General features: G+C 44.2%; 1 protein-coding gene and 1 pseudogene across 7 annotated transcripts in view; both read right to left on the bottom strand.

Moving 5' to 3' along the window:
* CACNA1B (calcium voltage-gated channel subunit alpha1 B) overlaps positions 1 to 18,817 on the bottom strand; it is a 167,086-nt gene that overhangs the window by 64,296 nt on the left and 83,973 nt on the right. The window lies entirely within an intron of this gene.
* On the bottom strand, positions 14,865 to 14,986 carry LOC130040959 (uncharacterized; annotated as a pseudogene).

Raw genomic sequence — 18,817 nt, 5'->3', positions numbered from 1 at the left:
ATTTTCATTTTCATCACACTTTTTAACATTAAGGAACTTTTCTATGAAGAACACGCAACTGGAAAATCAAGAAACAAGGAAATTTTTAACTTAAGCAAGAAATTTAAAGGACCAAACATGATAGCCTCTCAGTATCTATACTGTGAACCATAATGCCCAAAAGTATAGAGAGAGTATGGGGGAAATTGTCTGCCAGAGGCAGGGGGAAGGTTGGGAAGAGGGGGGCGGGTATACTAGGGACACTGGTGGTGGAGAATGTGCACTGCTGGAGGGATGTGTGTTCTATCATTGTATGACTGAAACTCAAACATGAAAACTTTGTAACTGTATCTAGCTTTGTAACTGTATTTCATGGTGATTCAATAAGAAAGAAAGAAAGAAAGAAAGAAAGAAAGAAAGAAAGAGCTAAATCACTTTAAAAAATTATTTGATAAAGGGAGGTTTTTTCTGAAGATGGAGAACGGGAGGATGGGAATAGCAGAAACAAGACTGGAGCGAAAAAGGACTGAAAGGAGAGATTATCAGCTTAACCAATGGCTGAATAAATAGCAGTACTCTTACATTAAATTTTTTTTTAAAAAAGGAGAGATTATTCTCTGAAAACATCTAAGAGAGGAGCAGAGAGAATGAGTGGAATTCCCCACCCCACCCCCAAAACTCCTAAGTTAAAACACAAGTACATATCTTGTCTGTGAATGCTTCCTTTTTCCTTCTTTGTGTTTCATTCCACAAATGCATTCTCCCTAAAAGTTTCCCAGTTTAAATAGAAAAATCTCAATCTTTGACTTTCTACTCCTTTTCTAGTACATCATTGTTGATTTCTACTCCTATCTGTTATCCCATTTATTTACTTTCTGGAGTGATAGCACAGCAGGTAGGGCATTGCCTTGCAAGCAGCCAACATGGCAGACCCGAGTTCGATTTCTCCGCCCCTCATCAGAGAGCCCAGCAAGCTATCAAGAGTACCTTGCCCGCGCGTGGAGATGTTACTGGGCCCACTCGAGCAAATCCATGAACAACGGGAGGACAGTGACAATGACTGTAATGTCATTCACCCACTTACTGGCTCATATCAGACTTTCAGACCTTTTTAGCTTTACCTTTGATCACTTGATCACGTGACTGTAAGGTCCCTTGTGACACCAAGGGAGATTCCAGAGTTAAAACTCTACTAATTAGTAACTCTCCCTTTCCTGCCCCCTCCCTAGTAGAGCCTTAGCTGTGAAGCCCTTCCTTATTGGGATGTAAATTCTGAAACCATTTGTTGACTCTTCCCTGCTGGGATGTAAATTCAGAAACCTTTTGTTGGCCCTTCCTTATCTGTTACCTCTGTTAGGAACTTTTCCCTTATCCACCTCCACAAGATTGCAGGAGCCCTGAGCTGAGAATCAAAGGAAGCCAGGCGATAACCAAATGTCCATAACCAAATGTCCAAGTTACCAGATGCCCACTAGCCACAATGCCTATGTACGTAAATGCTGATCTTTGAATCTATAGGCTAACGAGTGATGTACTTTTAAATGGATTGGTTAAGAAAGTATATGTTGTTACAAATCTATTAGCTATGAAATGCGCGGGCTTTGCTGTTAGGGCCAGTGAAGGCCTATATAAGATCCCCTTTGAAGAAGTTCGGGGTCTTGCCTCACCTATCTGACCTGCCTGTCTGTGTAGGCGGCTTGACCCTGGCTAGCCAGTCTTACAATAAACCTTGCTTGCTGTTTGCAGTCTCTGGAGTCTCTTTGTCGTTAAAGGGAGATTACGATCTGTGTCCTAACATTGACATCCCCTTACTCATCCATTTGCTCGAGCGGGCACGAGTAATGTCTCCATTCGTCCCTGTCGCATGCCAGTGTAGCCCAATGGCGTCTGCTCGTTCTAGGAACACGAAGAGCCTCAAAAACGATCGTTCAGGGTCTTGACGAAGAAGTCTGACCATCTCATAGGTGGACGGCCATGCGATATTTTGACATCCTGTGGAATCTAGTCAGTAACGGCTCTAGTCCAGAGGTCGTCTCCAAATCTCATTACGTGTCCAGCCCATCTGATTTTCGAGGCCTTGGCAAACGAGACAGCGTCCCTGATTCTTGATTGTCGATGGAGGTAGGAACTCCAGATTCTTTCTCTCACTTGAGTGAAGCGGGTTACTCCAGGCACAGCTCTTTCGATTCCTCTTTGAGAGACCCAAATAATGTTCTCATCCTGTTTTCATAGGGCTCAGGTCTCTGAGGAGTATGTTAATGCAGGAAGAACAGTGGAATAGAAGAGATGTGGCCAGAGTCAGAAGTTCTTCGTCCTCTTAGCTATTTCTTTAACACTTTTGAAGGTGTTCCAAGCCGCTCTCTTCCTCCTGCCGCAACTCAGGTGCCAGGTCATTCGTCATGTTGACTTATCAACCTAGGTACACATAACTGCTGCATTCGGAGATGTTCGTTCCATTGACAGCAAATGGAACGTCAGGAACAAGACCGTTTCTCATAAACATTGTCTTTGTGAGATTCGGCTGTAGTCCGGCCTTTCCACGCTCACAGTCGAAGTTGGCCAGCATTTGTGCTGCTTGGCTAATGTTTGGTGTTATTAGAATGATGTCATCAGTGAAGCAGAGGTAGTGTAGCTGCCGACTGTCTATCTTCACTCCCATTCCTTCCCATTCCAGTCATCGCATGACGTTCTTGAGGGTGGCACTGAAGTGTTTCAGTGAGATGGTATCACCCTGCTGAACCTCTCTCTTGACATGGATGATCTCTTCCTTGTAGAATGGTGAGATCCTGGTAGTGAATCTGTAATACAGCTCATGGAGGATCCTGATGTATTGAGTTTGAACACCCTGTTTGGCTAGGGCTTCGATGACCACTTCAGTCTCAACAGAATCAAAGGCCTTCTTTAAATCAATGAATGTTAGACAGAGCAGCATCTTGAACTCCTGAGAAACCTCAATGAGCTTGGTTACTGTGTGGATATGGTTGATCGTGCTGAATCCCTCTCGGAACCCGGCTTGCTCACATGGTTGTCCTTTATCTAGTGTTCTGCCAATCCTATTCAGGATGACTCGAGTGAACAGCTTGTAGACGACAGACACCAGGCAGATCAGGTGATAGTTGCCAATGTTGTGGATGTCTCCCTTCTTGTACAGTAGTACAGTCCTGCTAGTTTTCCATTGGGACGAAACCTTGCATTCAGACAGGTAGTGTGTGAAGAGCCGAGCCAGTGTATTGATGAGTACTGACGGCAGGTTCTTCAGGTGTTTGGGACTGACCTTGTCTGGGCCGGGTGTTGTTTGCTTCTTTACCGACAAAATGGCATGTTGGGTTTCGCAAGGAAAAATGTTGGGAACGACATATCCATCCTGCGGAATTTGGTATGTGGGCAAGTGGACGTGGCTATTGAAGAGATCCGAGTAGAAGTCATAATTTTCTCCATTGCCCTTCTGGAAGATGTGATAGATCCATCAAGACGTCGGAGGACAGTCATCTTGGTCCTGTAGTTGGCGAAGGACAGGCGTGCATTGCAAATGCTTTCCCCAGCTTCTGCCGCATCTGCCAGCACTGCTGCTCTTCTCTCTTTGAGGTCTTTATTGCTTCTCTGCACTGCTTTGCAAGCTTGGACGTTCTGTTGCGGTTGCCTGAGGCTCGCGCCAAGCCACGTTGGCAAATGAGCTCAAGAGTTTAAGAAGAAAGGGGTCTTTTTGTGGCTCTCCCTCTCTCGGCATTCCTCGCACAATCATGGAGGTGCTGAACCTGTCGATTGTATTTCTCGTCAATGTTGTCAACGACATCATCTTCCCATGTTGCTGCAATAGTGCCAAAGAGCTCCCAGTTGGTGGTCGTTCTGGGAGTTCTCTTCTTAAACTTTGCAGCCTTTTCTCCCTGCTCCATGAAGTAGAATTCTGCACCAAGGAGACAGTGGTCCAATCCCATTTGGAATTTTGGGACAACAGTGACATCAGTCAGGCAAAACCATCAAATGAATATGATGTGGTCAATTTCATTGTGAACCGTCCACTGGGAGACTCCCATGTCCAACGTTTAGATCCGGCCTTCTGGAACTGTAAGTTACCATGGATTGTCTTGGTCAACATGATGAACTCAGTCTCTCACACTGTTCGTTCCATTCTAGACCATGGGATGTGGAGTTCTTCGGCTGATCTTCTAGGTCCTATCTTGGCATTAAAAATCATCAACAATGGGGGTATGGTGCTGCCAGCAGGTCAAATTGTACCTGTGAGGTGAGTGCATCACCAGCCTCATGGCACCATCAGACTTTCAGATACCCCAAAATTGCTGCTGTGCCTTTGGCCAGACCCCAAAAACTTGGGGCAAAGTTTACCAAGAAAGTAAACGGCCAAAAGTTAAGTATGTGGGAGACACATCCACAAACCACCTTCGGCTCAGCTATATAATTGGAGGCATGGCCTCTCTGGTTCCTAATCAAACTGCTTAACGGCCATGATCCCAGAGACTCAGAAACGAATCTCGGAACCCAAAGACTTTTGGCAGAAATGCATCCTGTTCCTGCAATAGGTTACTGGGGCTGGGCCACTCCAGGTGGGAATAAGTTTCATGCCTTGGCCTGTTCCCCTTGGTGGCCCGGTGACCGCCATCCTCCAGAGGCCACTAGACAGTCAGGTTTGGGCCTACAGTGACAAGATACGCGGGGCCTCACCAGATGGGGGTGGAACCGGCCCTTTCTTCCCCATTCCAGCGAGACCCCAAGTCACCGCCTACAAACGGCCTCTCTGGCTCCTGATCAAGCTGATTAATGGCCATGATCCCAGAGACTCAGAAACAAATCTCGAAACCCAGCAGCTTTTGGCAGAAATGCATTTGGACCGCATACATGCATCTGTGGCAGCCGCCTCAGAGCTTATTGGAAAGCCAGGTATGAGCTGGCGGTGACGGGGCAACTGCAGTCTCATGGGAAAGGGGGTGGTACCAGCTCATCCTTCATGTCCTACCGAGGTCACGAGTTGCCCCCCACAAGTGGCTCTCTGGCACGGCCATGGCTCCAGAGGCAAAAGGACTTAGTCCAGAGCCCGGCAGCTTGTGGCAGAAAAGTGAATGGATCATGCATTAAAACTCCGGCGCCATCCCTCCCCAGGAGGGAAAGGGTGTTGCTCCCTTCCATCTTTTTCCCCCTGACAGCAAGGTGGCTGCCGCCTCAGAGCTTATAGGAAAGCCAGGTATGAGCCAGCGGTGAAGGGGCAACTGCAGTCTCATGGGAAGGGGGGGGGGGGGGCGGTACCGGCTTGTCCTTCACACCCTACAAAGGTCACAAGTTGACCCCCACAAGCAGCTTTCCGGCATGGCCATGGCTCCAGAGGCAAAAGGACTTAATCCAGAGCCCGGCAGCTTGAGGCAGAAAAGTGAATGGACCATGCATTAAAACTCCGGTGCCATGCCTCCCCAGGAGGGAAAGGGTGTTGTTCCCTTCCACCATCCCCCCTGCCCAGCAGCAATGTGGCCGCCGCCTCAGAGCTTATAGGAAAGCCAGGTATGAGCCGGCGGTGACGGGGCAACTGCAGTCTCATGGGAAGGGGGGGACGGTACCAGCTCGTCCTTCACGCCCTACCGAGGTTATGAGTTGCCCCCCACGAGCAGCTCTCCTGTACAGCAATAACACCAGACGTACAGAAACCAATCTTGTAATTATCTCGCTCTTTGCAGAAATCCAAAATCATTATATGATTCTCATAACCAGCTATAGAAAACAAAGTATTTCACAATGCCTTTTCAGCAATTCTGATTGTTGGGGGGGGAAATTCTAAACAATAATGGTGCATCTTTTATTGAAATAATGAATATAATCAATGTAGAGAAGAGTTAAGTGGAAATCATCTGCCTCACAGGCATTGGAAGGGGTGGGAGGGGTGGATATATTGGGGTTCTTGGTGGTGAAAAATGAGTACTGGTAAAGGGAAAGGTGTTTGATCATTGTATGACCGAGACTTAAACCTGAAAGCTTAGTAACTTTTCCCACGTGATTCAATAAATAAATATAAGAAAAATAAATAAAACTATAAAAAAAAAGAAAAAAGGTGGAGTTCATGCCAAAATCAATCAGCTAATCAGTGGCTGAATAAATAGCAGTACTCCTACATAAAAAAAAAAAAATCACCAACAATGATCTTGTAGAAGCTGTGGTCTTCTTTACAGAACATCTCCAGCTCCATGTAGACTTCTCAATTTCTCCTTCATCATAATTGGATGTTGGTGTGTAGACAACGAAGAGAGAAACTGCAGTGAGCCATATCTATTCCAGTGTAATCGTCCGATTCAGGTTGTTAGGCATTCCAATCAATGAATGCTCATGGCTAAGTTCATGTTGACAAGGATACCAACACTATCGACGCCTCTTTTGTTGCATATTCCAAGGAAAAGTTCTTCTCCAGTGTCGAAAATGGCATGATGTGATTGATGCCGTCTCGTCTAGGTTAGACCAATGATGTCATACTTGATCTTTTGCGCTTGTACCATCAGGTCATTGATGGATGCATCCAATGCCAGAATACGTGCAATGAAAGTACAGTCATTTTTGTCCTTCTTCATTTTGGCAGTCTAGTTCGGCCTTCAGATTTTATCAGCCTCTCCTTCCTCATCCTTTTTAATGCTGCCGTATTGGTGGCTCTTTCAGGGTCAGAGGAATTAGACCCATTGTGTTTACTGATTTAGACATATCAAATATGCCAGATAGCTTGCCAGGCTCTGCCCTGCGGGCAGAATATTCTCGGTAGCTTGCCAGGCTCTCCGAGAGGGATAGAGGCTTGTAGGGCAGCCTCTAATCGCCCTTGCAGGTGTTCCCATGGTTCAAAGCATATTTGAACCCTATCAAATATTGTGCAGTAATCTTGGAAGATGGGTATTAAGTGTCTTATGATGTGTCGTGCGATCGCTTCAGTCTGGAAAGTGTCCTGGAGCATGGCAGCGGCTGGTAGTGGAGGTAGTGGAGGTCTGCCGGTGAGGTATTTATCGGCAGATTTATTTATTTAGTGGTATCCTCCACTACCTCCACTACCCAGATGCCACCATGCTCCAGGACACTTTCTGGATGCTCGAGCCGAGACTCACGCACGAGTGAAGCCCCACAGAACCAGGTAAGCGGAACTCTGTGAGCTTGGACTCCAGGCTCAACGGGGACCGGGAACAGAGATCCTCTGCCTGCTCCCACCAATCTCTGGCGACCAAGGGATTAAAACCAGAAGCCCCACCCTACCTTGCCCTGTCTACTTCCACCAACCTCCGGTGACCCAGGGATTACACACAGAAGACCCACCCAACCATTACCAGATAAATACTGGTTAGGCTTTAAGTCTAAGAATTAGCTGTAAGTTTCTTTTCAAACATTGTATATTTTAGTTCTAAGTCTTTTTTCAAGTGTTATTGTCATTTGACTTATTTGTTTTATGGATTATTTATACCTATGGTTGTGAATTCCAAATAGCAGAGATTTCCTTCTGTGGGTTTTCTTTTTTTTTTTTTTTATTTTGCTGTTGATTTCATTTTCCTTCCGGGATTTTCTCTTTCCTTGCAGAGAATCAATCATCCATTCCCTCCCGCGCTCCCCTTCCCTCTCCCTACTAAATAGCAGTACTCCTACATTAAAAATAAAAAATAAGAGGGGCTGGAGCGATAGCACAGCGGGTAAGGCATTTGCCTTGCAGGCAGCCAACATGGCCAACAGGTTCAATTCCCAGCATCCCATATGGTCCCCCAAGCACCGCCAGGAGCAATTCCTGAGTGCATGAGCCGGGAGTAACCCCTGAGCAGGTGTGACCCAAAAAGCAAAATAAATAAATAAATAAGAAGAAAGGAGAGATTATTCACTGAAAACATCAAAGGGAGGAATAGCAAGAGGAGAATGAGTGGAGAGAGGGCATTTATGCTCATCTCTTTCTGTTCCCCCAATCAGAGTGTATGGCCCCCATTTCTTTTGTGCCTGGAGGTCCACACCCTCTGAGCAGGGCACCAAGCTGTGCTGGGCTGAACATGGGGCCTGCATGCACAAACCTGCCCCAGTCTAGGGTCCCTTCTCCCCACTTTAGGCCCTGTCCTGATTTCCTTTCAAGAGAGTGATGTTGGTGAATGCTCTCCATATGCCCAAAGGTTTGTCTGGAACCCGGTTTTCCAGAAACCTTGCCTGCTTCCTGCCTGATTTGCAGAGGAAGCTGGTACTTAGGGTACTACCACTGCTCCGGGTCTATTAGATGAAGAACGTTTCTTGGAAAGTTGAAGCATGTTACAAGGTATGTGAACCCTTGTAACATGATTCAATTTACAATCTGACCCTCAAACAATGATTTCCCCTTTCCTGCCAAGGTTGTTTCCTTTATTTATACTTTTATACCTGCAGTGGAACTGCAATACAGAGAGCATACACTGATCACTGAGCAGCAATGATTTCACCAGTTTGGCACTGGAATGAAGACAGACCCTCTGATCAACGGAATAGAATTGAAAATACAGCGACAGACCCTCAAGTGCATGGCCAGCTAATCATCTATAAGGAAGCAAAAAATATGAATTCAAACAAGGAAAGCCTCTTCAATGAGTGGTGCTGGGTAAACTGGTCACCCACACGAAAAGAAATGAAAAAGAACTCTGACCTCTTTCTAACACCATGCACAAAAGTTAAATCAAAATAGATTTAAAAACTTGATATATACCTCTCTGAGAGCCCGACAAGCTAACGAGAGAATTCGCCCACACATGCAGAGCCTGGCAAGCTACTGGTGGCGTATTCGATATGCCAAAAATAGTAACGATAATGGGTCTCATTCCCCTGACCCTGAAAGAGCCTCAATCGTTGGGAAAGACAAAGAGGGGCTGCTAAAATCTCAGGGCTGGGAGGAATAGAGATGTTACTGGTGCCCACTCGAGTAAACTGACAAACAATGGGATGACAGTGATACAGTGATCAGACCTGCATCCATAAGGTACACAAAGAAAAATGTAGGTGAACTCTCCGTGACATTGAAGCTACATACATCTTTAAGGATAAAATATCACTGACCAAGTAAGTGGAAGCAAAGATAAACAAATGCAGCTACATTAAATTAAGAAGCTTTTGCATCTCAAAGGAAATGAAGACCAGAATACAAAGATAGCCCACAGACTGGAAAAATTATCTGCCTACTATTCATCTGACAAAGGGTTTCTATCCAAGATATATAAAGATATATAGCACTGGTACAAGTTTCTTGTACACTACAAGAAAAAAAAATGGAGAGGAAATGAACAAAAACTTCCCAAAAAAGACAAACAAACGGCCAAAAGGCACATGAAAGAATGCTCTTTATCATTAATCATCAGGAAATGCAAATCAAAACAAGATTATCACCTCACACCACCAGAGAATAGCACTCATCAATAAGAACAGTAACTGGGGTCCCCTGAGCACCACCAGGAGTAATTCCTGAGTGCAGAGCCAGGAGCAACCCCTTAGTACTGCCAGTGTGGCCCAGAAAATGAAAATAAGCAAACAAAAAGAACAACAATCAATGTGGGCTTGAATGCGCTGGGGAAATGGGAGGTGGGGGACAGTCCTTGTGCACTGCTGGCATGAAAGTCGGCTAGTCTCCAGCCTGCTGGGAAAATAATACGGATACTTCTCAGAAAACTAGGAGCCAAGCTTCCATATAACCCACCAATTCTCTCCTGGGAATATACCCTAAGGACTCCAAACAACAACACAGAAAAGTCTGCACACCTATGTTCAATACAGCACTATTCACAATAGCCAAAATATGGAGACAAGCCAAGTGTCCAAGAACAGACAAATGGATAAAGAGGCTATACTACATATACATAATGGAATACTTCTCGCTCGGTAATAAGAAAAGACAAAGTCATGAAACTTGCTGATACAGAGATGGATCTGGAGAGTACCATGCTGAGTGAAATGAGCCCAAGGAGAGGGACAGACACAGGATAGCACTCATTTGAAAGATATAAAGAAACATAGTAGGAGAATGATGCTCCAAAACAATAGAAACAAAGGGCAGGAGAACTGGACAGGGAAAGGGCCACTACGACAATGGCAGGGGGAGTGGTCACTCTGATGAGAACTAGGTGCTGAAAGGAGGGAAAGTGATATGCATGATACCCTATCAGCAACAGTATTGCAAACCACAGTGCCTAAAAGGAAAGAAGGCACCTGCCATAGAAGCAGGCTGAGGGGCAGGAGGGAAACTGTGGACCACGTAGAGGAAAGGGGCACTGGCGAAGGGACAAAAGCTTGAACACTGTACATCTGGAACTCAATCATAAATAACTTTGTAACTTTTAAATTCATATGATTAAATAAATTTTTTAATAATCAGTAACAAAAAGATAACTGGGCATTTTTCATACACTTGAGAATTAAACAACACACTTAGAAATAATACTTTGAAGAGGAATTCTCAAGGAAATGTCTTTAATGGAAATAAATGGAAATAAAAATACAATATGCTGAGGCTCAGTGGTAGAAAAGCAGACAGTTTGCATGTATGAAGACTTGGATTCAATCCCCAGCATTCAAATAAGGGAGAAAATAGATCAAATGGGACACAGAGAATGCTTGAAAGATATCCCTTATGGATAGAGAGGATAACTTCCTGAGAAAAATATTTGCAAACCATGATGCACAATGAGTAACCTAATTTATCCCAGAAGTACAAAGTAAACATGATCATTTGAAAATCAACCAGGGTCTGGTTGCATCTCTGATGCCCTGGGTTCAGTATCAATACCACATACACACACGAAAGTAAATCAATGCAAACTACCATCATATAGAAGAAAAATCAAAGTTGCTCAATGCAATTGAGGCATAAATTTATCCAAAAAAAATCTAAAACTCATTTGTTATAAATATTCTCAGAAAACCGCACAGCAAAGCCTGGCAAGCTATCCGTGACGTATTCAATATGCCAAACACAGTAACAACAAGTCTCACAATGGGGACATTACTGGGCCCACTAGAGCAAATAGAACAACAGGAGGACAGTGCTACAGTGAAATTCTCAGAAAAGCAGAACGGAGGTGGGAGCATTTGTTCGATTCAATATACCAACTAAAAAACAAACAAATAAGTATAACAAAACAAAATGGAAATACACAGTTAAACCCTACTAAGGTGGATGCTAAACCTTGGAAGGAAGGGTGCCAGGCTCACCTTGTGGCTGAGCCCTGGATGATGGGCAGGGGTCAGCAAGGGCACAGACATCAGACACATATAACATGACTGATTTGCAGGTGCCATCAATCTCCCTGCAGAATTCCAGAGAATCCACAGACATGAGAGAAACAGAAGCCAACATCCATCATTTGTTTTAAATGCAGACACCAAATGTCTAAGACTACAGGATAGAACAAATTACTAACAGAAGAAATTTAAAGATAATGAATATTCATGAATAGGAAACTCATAAAAATCACACCATAGACATTCAAGAATAAAGTTAATGAACCAGGGGGCTGACTAATTAGTTCAATAGTATAGTGGGTAAGACACTTGCCTTGCATGTGGCACCCCTGGGTTTGATCCCCAGCACCCCATATGGTCCACTGAGTCCACCAAGAGTAACCCCTGAGCATGGAGCCAGGAGTAAGCCCTGACCACCACCAGATGTGGCTCCAGACAAAAAAATTAATGAAACAAGTATCCAACTCAAAGTAGTTCTAACAGAATATCAAAGAAAGAAAACTAGAAAAGGAAATAATAAAGTTGGGATTGGGTAGTAAGAGCATAACAATCAATATCACTATAGAACAAATAGAAAAATTAAAATTTCTGTTCTCTTCGTGAAAACCTCTGACATGTATAAAATACCAAGTAATCCAATCAACAAAATGGGGAACAATGCAAAGCACACAGGATAAAAAGTGACAAGGGAGAAACACTGCACCCCAGAAGACTTTCCCTGATCTCTCACAACCAAGCAATCTTGGTGCTACTTGAACTGTCCGAGAGGGAAAAAAGAAGAAAACATTTTTTGTTTTCTTGGATCACACTGGATGGCGCTAATGGATCCCTTGTGGCAGGGTTTGGGAGACAACATGGGGTGTTAGGAATCAAACCCGGCTGGCTGCATGTGAGGCATATGCTCTACCCACTGCACTACCCTGAAATCTCTTCTTACTAATCACCCAGCAGGCAGGTGTCTCCTAGCTGATGACATTGACACTTCCGGAGGACCTGGGCCTCTCTCATCAACAATGTCTAGGCTAACATGTATATTGGGATGTTAGAAAATGTCCCCCAAACTCAACTTTCAAGCACTTTTTGATAAGTTAATGTAGATAAAACTCTCAGGGAAAGGCTCAGAGTCTGCTGGTGCCACCAGAGTGATGCACTGGAAAGCACAGTGAGTCTCAACAAGTCTTTCACTGGCCATCTGGATGAAAGACCTGCATTTCATGCCCTAATATGACTGTTTTGCTTCTCAGTGCGCAACTGTGCTTTAGTGACAGTGTAAGAAATTTCCTGGAGGGGGCTGAGCAATAACATAGCAGATAAGGCACTTGCTTTCCACAAAGCCAACGTGGGTTCAACTCCCAGTACAGTTCCCTGAACCCTGCCAGGAATGATCCCAGACACAGTCAGGGAAAAAACCTGAGTACCACTGGGTGTGGGAAAGAAAGAAAGGAGAGAGAGAGAGAGAGAGAGAGAGAGAGAGAGAGAGAGAGAGAGAGAGAGAGAAATTGGTTGGAGATTTTATTTAAAAATAACTGGTACTAGAGGGGCTGGAGCAATAGCACAGTGGGTAGGGTGTTTGCCTTGCACGCAGCCAACCTGGGTTCAATTCCCAGCATCCCATATGGTCCCCTGAGCACTACTAGGGGTAATTCCTGAGTGCAGAGCCAGGACTAACCCCTGTGCATCACCGGGTGTGACCCAAAAAGCCAAAAAAAAAAAAAAAGAAGAAAGAAAAATAATTGGTACTAGAGCTTAATAATTGGTACAGTAGGTAGGGCACTTGTCTTGCATGCTGCCAACCTGGGTTCAATCCTCAACATCCAATATGGACTCCCAAGCACCTCCAAGCATTAATTCCTGAGTGCAGAACCTGGAGTAACCCCTGAGCATAACCAGGTATGACCCCAAAACAACTCCAATGTAATTTTATTTCAGGCCCTCCTTTGTTCATACAACTTTCCAGGTGAGGCTGACCTGGCTGACATCCTTAGTGCCTTTTTGGACCAGAAACAAATTCCCCTCCTTCCAGCTGGGCCCGAGTATCTTCCACGCCTGACCTCTGCCACCTTAACATCTCCTGACCCTCTCTTCATCACACCACACACTGTTACACTAATACTTTCTGTTACTGAGCGAAGGAGGACAAAAAAGAAGAGCAACCCCAGCCTAACCCCTCTATGACTCCCAGTAGGGCTAGCTATGAAGATTCACCCTCAGCACTACAGGAGCACAACAAACCCAATGAGGAAGCCACGCAGAGTTCACCAGGTTCACTGAATGAAAATAGTAACAGAGAAGGTTCTACCAATACCAACCAGCTCTGTGATTCCACAGAGAACAACTTTAGTGAGACCGTATTGAGGGTGTTGAATAAGCTCAAAGAATCAATGGCACAGAGAGTCATCAAGACAAAGAAAGTATAAGAGCAGAAATGAGAAAACTAGAACAAGAAGTGACAGAAATGAATAACGGTCAGTATGATAAGTGATATAAAAAGCTCAATAGAAAGTCTGAGCAAGAGAATAACAGCAACTGAAAAAAATAAAAATAAGTAGGTGCTCTGGATAAACCATGTGTATTTGAGATGAGTCATCTTCAGTTTACTCTGTATTTCTGAAATTAGGTGGTACGGAATGAGTATGTAGATGATCAATTTATTTCCATTTCTAATCAAGCAAGTCACCTGTGGATAAAGCAGCAGCAACATTTAGCAGGCTTATGATTACATTCATTTTGGTTACTGATCAGTAAATTTGAGGGAATGGGATATGTATGTATTGCTGGAGAGAAAACCATTCTCATTATAAATGTGTTTTACATTTCCCCAAGTTTAAATAGCACTTGAGGTCTTCTGAATTGTCATTTTACTTTAAGAGTTGTACTTTTTTCCTTCTTACACACTGGTATTTATTTACATGGACATTACTTGAAATAGCACTATACTGCACTGTCCTCCCATTGTTCACTGATTTGCTCGAGTGGGCCCCCAATAATGTCTCCATTGTGAGACTTGCTGTTACTGTGCTTGGCATATCGAATACATCATGGGTAGCTTGCCAGGCTTTGCCGTGCGGGGGAGATACTCTCAATAGCTTGCCAGAACCTCCGAGAGGGGCAGAGGAATTGAACCCGGGTCAGCCGCATGCAAGGCAAATGACCTGGGCTATTGCTCCAGCCCATTACTTGAAATATATAATAAAATTCAATAAAATAAAATTATCATTTGTCCCATCTGAAAACAGGACTCCATCAGAACAGTTGATTTTGCAGGACTAATAAAGTTAAGCAAGAGATAACTATATCACTTTGATATCTAACTCTTATTCTACCTGAACATAATAGAAGAAAGTTACAGAATACATCTCACCTTCAAGCACCAATCCAAAATTCCTACATAAAAGTGAGTATAATAAGGGGCCGAAGCAATAGCACAGCAGGTAGGGCATTTGCCTTGCACGCGGCCGACCCGGGTTCGATTCCCAGCATCCCGTATGGTCCCCTGAGCACTGCCAGGAGTAACTCCTGAGTGCAGAGCCAGGAGTAACCCCTGTGCATCGCCAGGTGTGACCCAAAAAGAAAAAAAAAGAGTATAATAACAAATAAGTATTTATTCTAAGATTACAATACCAGAAAATTCAATACTTATAAATGTCCATAGTTAAGTGTGCCAGGGGAGGGGGGCAGGTGTGGGTGGAAGGTCGATCTCTAGGGATGCTGAAAAAGCAAAATCAACAAAATCAACATCAAGTACAGATTTTTAAACTGATGAGAACAGACACTACACTTCATCTTAGCCAAAAAGCCGAGAAACAATCAAGTCCAGATTTTAAAACTTACCAAGGAGGGGGTATGGTGCCGCCAGCAGGTCAATCTGTACCTGTGAGGCGAGTGCATCAGCAGAATGATGGCGCCTTCAGACTTCCAGATACCCCAAAAATTGCTGCTGTGCCTTTGGCCAGACCCCAAAAACTTGGGGCAAAGTTTACCAAGAAAGTAAACGGCCAAAAGTTAGGTATGTGGGAAACACACCCACAAACCACCTCCGGCTCAGCTATATAATTGGAGGCAAGGCCTCTTTGGTTCCTGATTGAACTGCTTAATGGACATGATCCCAGAGACTCAGAAACGAATCTCAGAACCCAGTGGCTTTAGGTAGAAATGCGTCTGGTCTCTGCAGTAGGCTACCGGTGCTGGGCCAACCCAGGTGGGAATAGGTTTTGTGCCTTGGCCTACTCCCCCTGGCGGCCCAGTGGCCGCCATCCTTCTGAGGCCACTGGATAGTCACATTTGGGCCCCCAGTGACGAGACACACAGGGCCTCACGGGATGAGGGTGGAGCCGGGCTTGTCCTCCCCACCCCAACGAGACCCCAAGTCATCGCCCACGAATGGCCTCTCTGGCTCCTGATCAAGCTGCTTAACGGCCATGATCCCAGAGACTCAGAAACAAATCTCGAAACCCAGCAGCTTTTGTCAGAAATGTGTCCGGACCCCGCAGTAGGTTACTATCACCGGGCCACCCCAGGGGGGAATGGGTGCTGTCCCTCCGCCTGCTCCCTCTTGGCGACTTGGTGGCTGTCATCCTCCAGAAGCCATTGGACAGTCAGGCTTGGGCCCGCAGTGATGAAACTTGTTGGGTCTCACGGGATGGGGGGGGAGGTGGAACCGGGCCTGTCCTCCCCACCCTAACGAGACTCCAAGTCATCGCCCACAAACGGCCTCTCTGGCTCCTCATCAAGTTGCTCAACGGCCTTGATCCCAGAGACTCAGAAACAAATCTTGAAACCCAGTGGCTTTTGGCAGAAATGTGTCCAGACCCCGCAGTAGGTTACTGTCACCGGGCCACCCCAGAGGGCAATGGGTGCTGTCCCTCCGCCTGCTCCCTCTTGGCGAGTTGGTGCCTGTCATCCTCCAGAGGCCATTGGACAGTCAGGCTTGGGCCTGCAGTGACGAAACTTGTTGGGTCTCACGGGATGGGGGGGAGGTGGAGCCGGGCCTGTCTTCCCCACCCCAATGAGACCCCAAGTCATCGCCCACGAATGGCCTCTTTGGCTCCTCATCAAACTGCTCAACGGCCATGATCCCAGAGACTCAGGAGCAGATCTCTAAACCCAGTGACTTTTGGCATAAATCCCTCCAGATTTAAGTGTTAAAATTTCAGAACTTCAAAACCACATGGCCCTACTGCAGCCACACGACATCATATGTTATTCATAACCAGCAATAGAACACAAATTGTCTATTGTTGCCTTTTCAGCAGATCTGAGTGTTGGGGTAAAATCTTAAATAATGGTGGGTCTGGTGTCGAAATAGTGAATGTGATCAAAGTAGAGAGAGAGTAATGTAGAAATCATCTGCCCCACAGGCAGGGGGAGGGTGTGGGATGGGGGTATACTGGGATTTTTGGTGGTGGAGAATGGGCACTGGTGAAGGTACGGGTGTTTCATTGTATGACTGAGACTTAGACCCAAAAGTTTTGTAACTGCTCTCACGGTGATTCAATAAATAAAATTATAAAAAATGGAAAAAGAAAAAAAAAGTAAGGTGGAGTTCATGCACAATTCAATCAGCTAATCAGTGGCTGAATAAATAGCAGTACTCCTACAAAAAAAAAAATACTTACCAAGGAATTAATGGATGTTGTGACAAGATTTTACACACACACACACACACACACACACACACAGACACAGACATTCTGCTGGAAAACAGATTTTCCTTGGTATAGATGAAAACAAGGTAAGGGTACCCAGTAATGCCAATGATAACTGTTAGCTGGTAAGACCAAAAAAAAAAAAAAGCCAAGTCTTGGAAGGAATGGTTTAAAACTACATTTACAGAATTTTCGACACTACATCTGGAAGATTATAAAAATAATCCTTTTTTTTTATTGATTTACTAATGCTACTAAAAAATTTGAGTCCGAAAATTAGTAGAATGTAAATTGACATCTGAAACAGCCTAGATTTCTTCTTCCCACAACATTAATAGGGACCAGATGAAGCCTCCCTCGTCACAATTTAAAACAAAACCAAGAACCAGAGTGCAGAGAATGGAGAGGCCCGGCTGGGACTCAGGCGAGCACCCAAGCCCCAGGTGCTGAGGATTTGGAATCAGTCCCCAGCACCAGTAAAAATATTTAAAGAGAAGAAGAGAAAATAAGATAAGTAACTTAGAAGAAGTTTAGGAAGAAAATGTTTGCAAACCACACAGCTGGGGAAAGAAGATAAGTAATTCCTATTACTTTGGATTTAACTTAGTAATTAAAAGTAAAATTAGTAATTCAAAGTACACAAATCTTAAAACTGAACAATTAGAAAACATCACAATTTAAAGAAGGCAAAACATGACTGAATAGGGGAGAAACTCAGACCACAATAGACACAAACTAGAAATCAGTATAATATAAAACCAGAAAATCTCAAAGTAGATTTAAAGACTTAACAAACTTTTTAATAACACCGGAGTCAAAGAAGAAATCTCAAGGGAAAAACATTGTAAATATCCTGAACTAAATGAAAATGGTAAAACACCTTAGCAAAGCTTGCTGGATACAACTGAAGCAATAGTAGGGGAGAATTGTAAGCACTGATTGAAACCAATAAACAGAAAAGATGAATGCCCTAAAACCAACAACCAAAGCATCCTAAAAAAGCGGAAATTAAATCCAAAGTAACAGGAAAAAATGAAGAGTTAAGAGTAGAAACAATGAAACTGAATCGATAGAGAAAAATCAACAAAAAACTAAGTTTGATTCTTTACAAAGATGAGTAAAATCAACAAACTTCTAGTCTGGAAAACAAAGAAACAGAGAGAGGATAGAAATTACTGCTATCAAGATCTCCAGCATCCAGGCAGGCCTAACTCTACACGGCCTGCTGGCCCACCTTTCCAGGTGAGAGCAATCTCCCAGCACCTTAGCTCCTGAACTACGTGACCACATAGACTACCATGCACCTGCTCTACTCATTTCATTTTACACTGTTCACAGTTCTACTTCCTGTCACTAAGTGAAGACAGGTGTGGAAGGCCAAGAGCAACTCCCAACTTCATCTCTCAGAGACTCCCAGGGAGGCTATTAAAAAGATTCACCTGAGCATAGCAGGAACACGGCAAAACCAAGTCGGAATGTGCAGAAGTCCATAAAGCTCGATGAGTGAAAACAGTGACAGGGAAGGTTCAACCAGGACCAACCAGCTCTAAATCCTCAATCACCTCAGTTACACCATAGTGAGCATGGATAAGGAGCTCAAAGAAACAATGGCACAGGTATTCAGCGAAGCACAAGAAAGCGTGAGAACCGAAAAAAGAAAACTACTAGAGTCAGAATGACAGAAATGAAGAGTATGGTTGGTGATGGACAAAACTCAATAGAACCTCTAGGGAGCAGAATAACAGCAACTGAAAAAAAAAAAAGAGTTCCAAGATAAGATGCAGGAAACCTCTAGGACACAACAGAAAATGAAAAAACATAGGTACTGAGGGATACAGGCACACAGATCCAAGAGGCCCAAAGGGTTTCAGCAAAAAAAAAAAAAAACACTTAAATAGAAAAACTCAAAGACACACTACTCAAAATGACAAAATCCGACAACAGAGAATATTGAAAGCAGCAAAATAAAAAAAGGAACTTAAATACAATAAGAT

The sequence above is a fragment of the Sorex fumeus genome, unplaced genomic scaffold (genome assembly GCF_029834395.1).
Source record: "Sorex fumeus unplaced genomic scaffold, SorFum_2.1 ptg000095l, whole genome shotgun sequence".
NCBI lineage: Eukaryota > Metazoa > Chordata > Mammalia > Eulipotyphla > Soricidae > Sorex > Sorex fumeus.
Note: the sequence above shows the minus strand (reverse complement) of the source record. Positions and strands in the feature narration are given on the sequence as shown.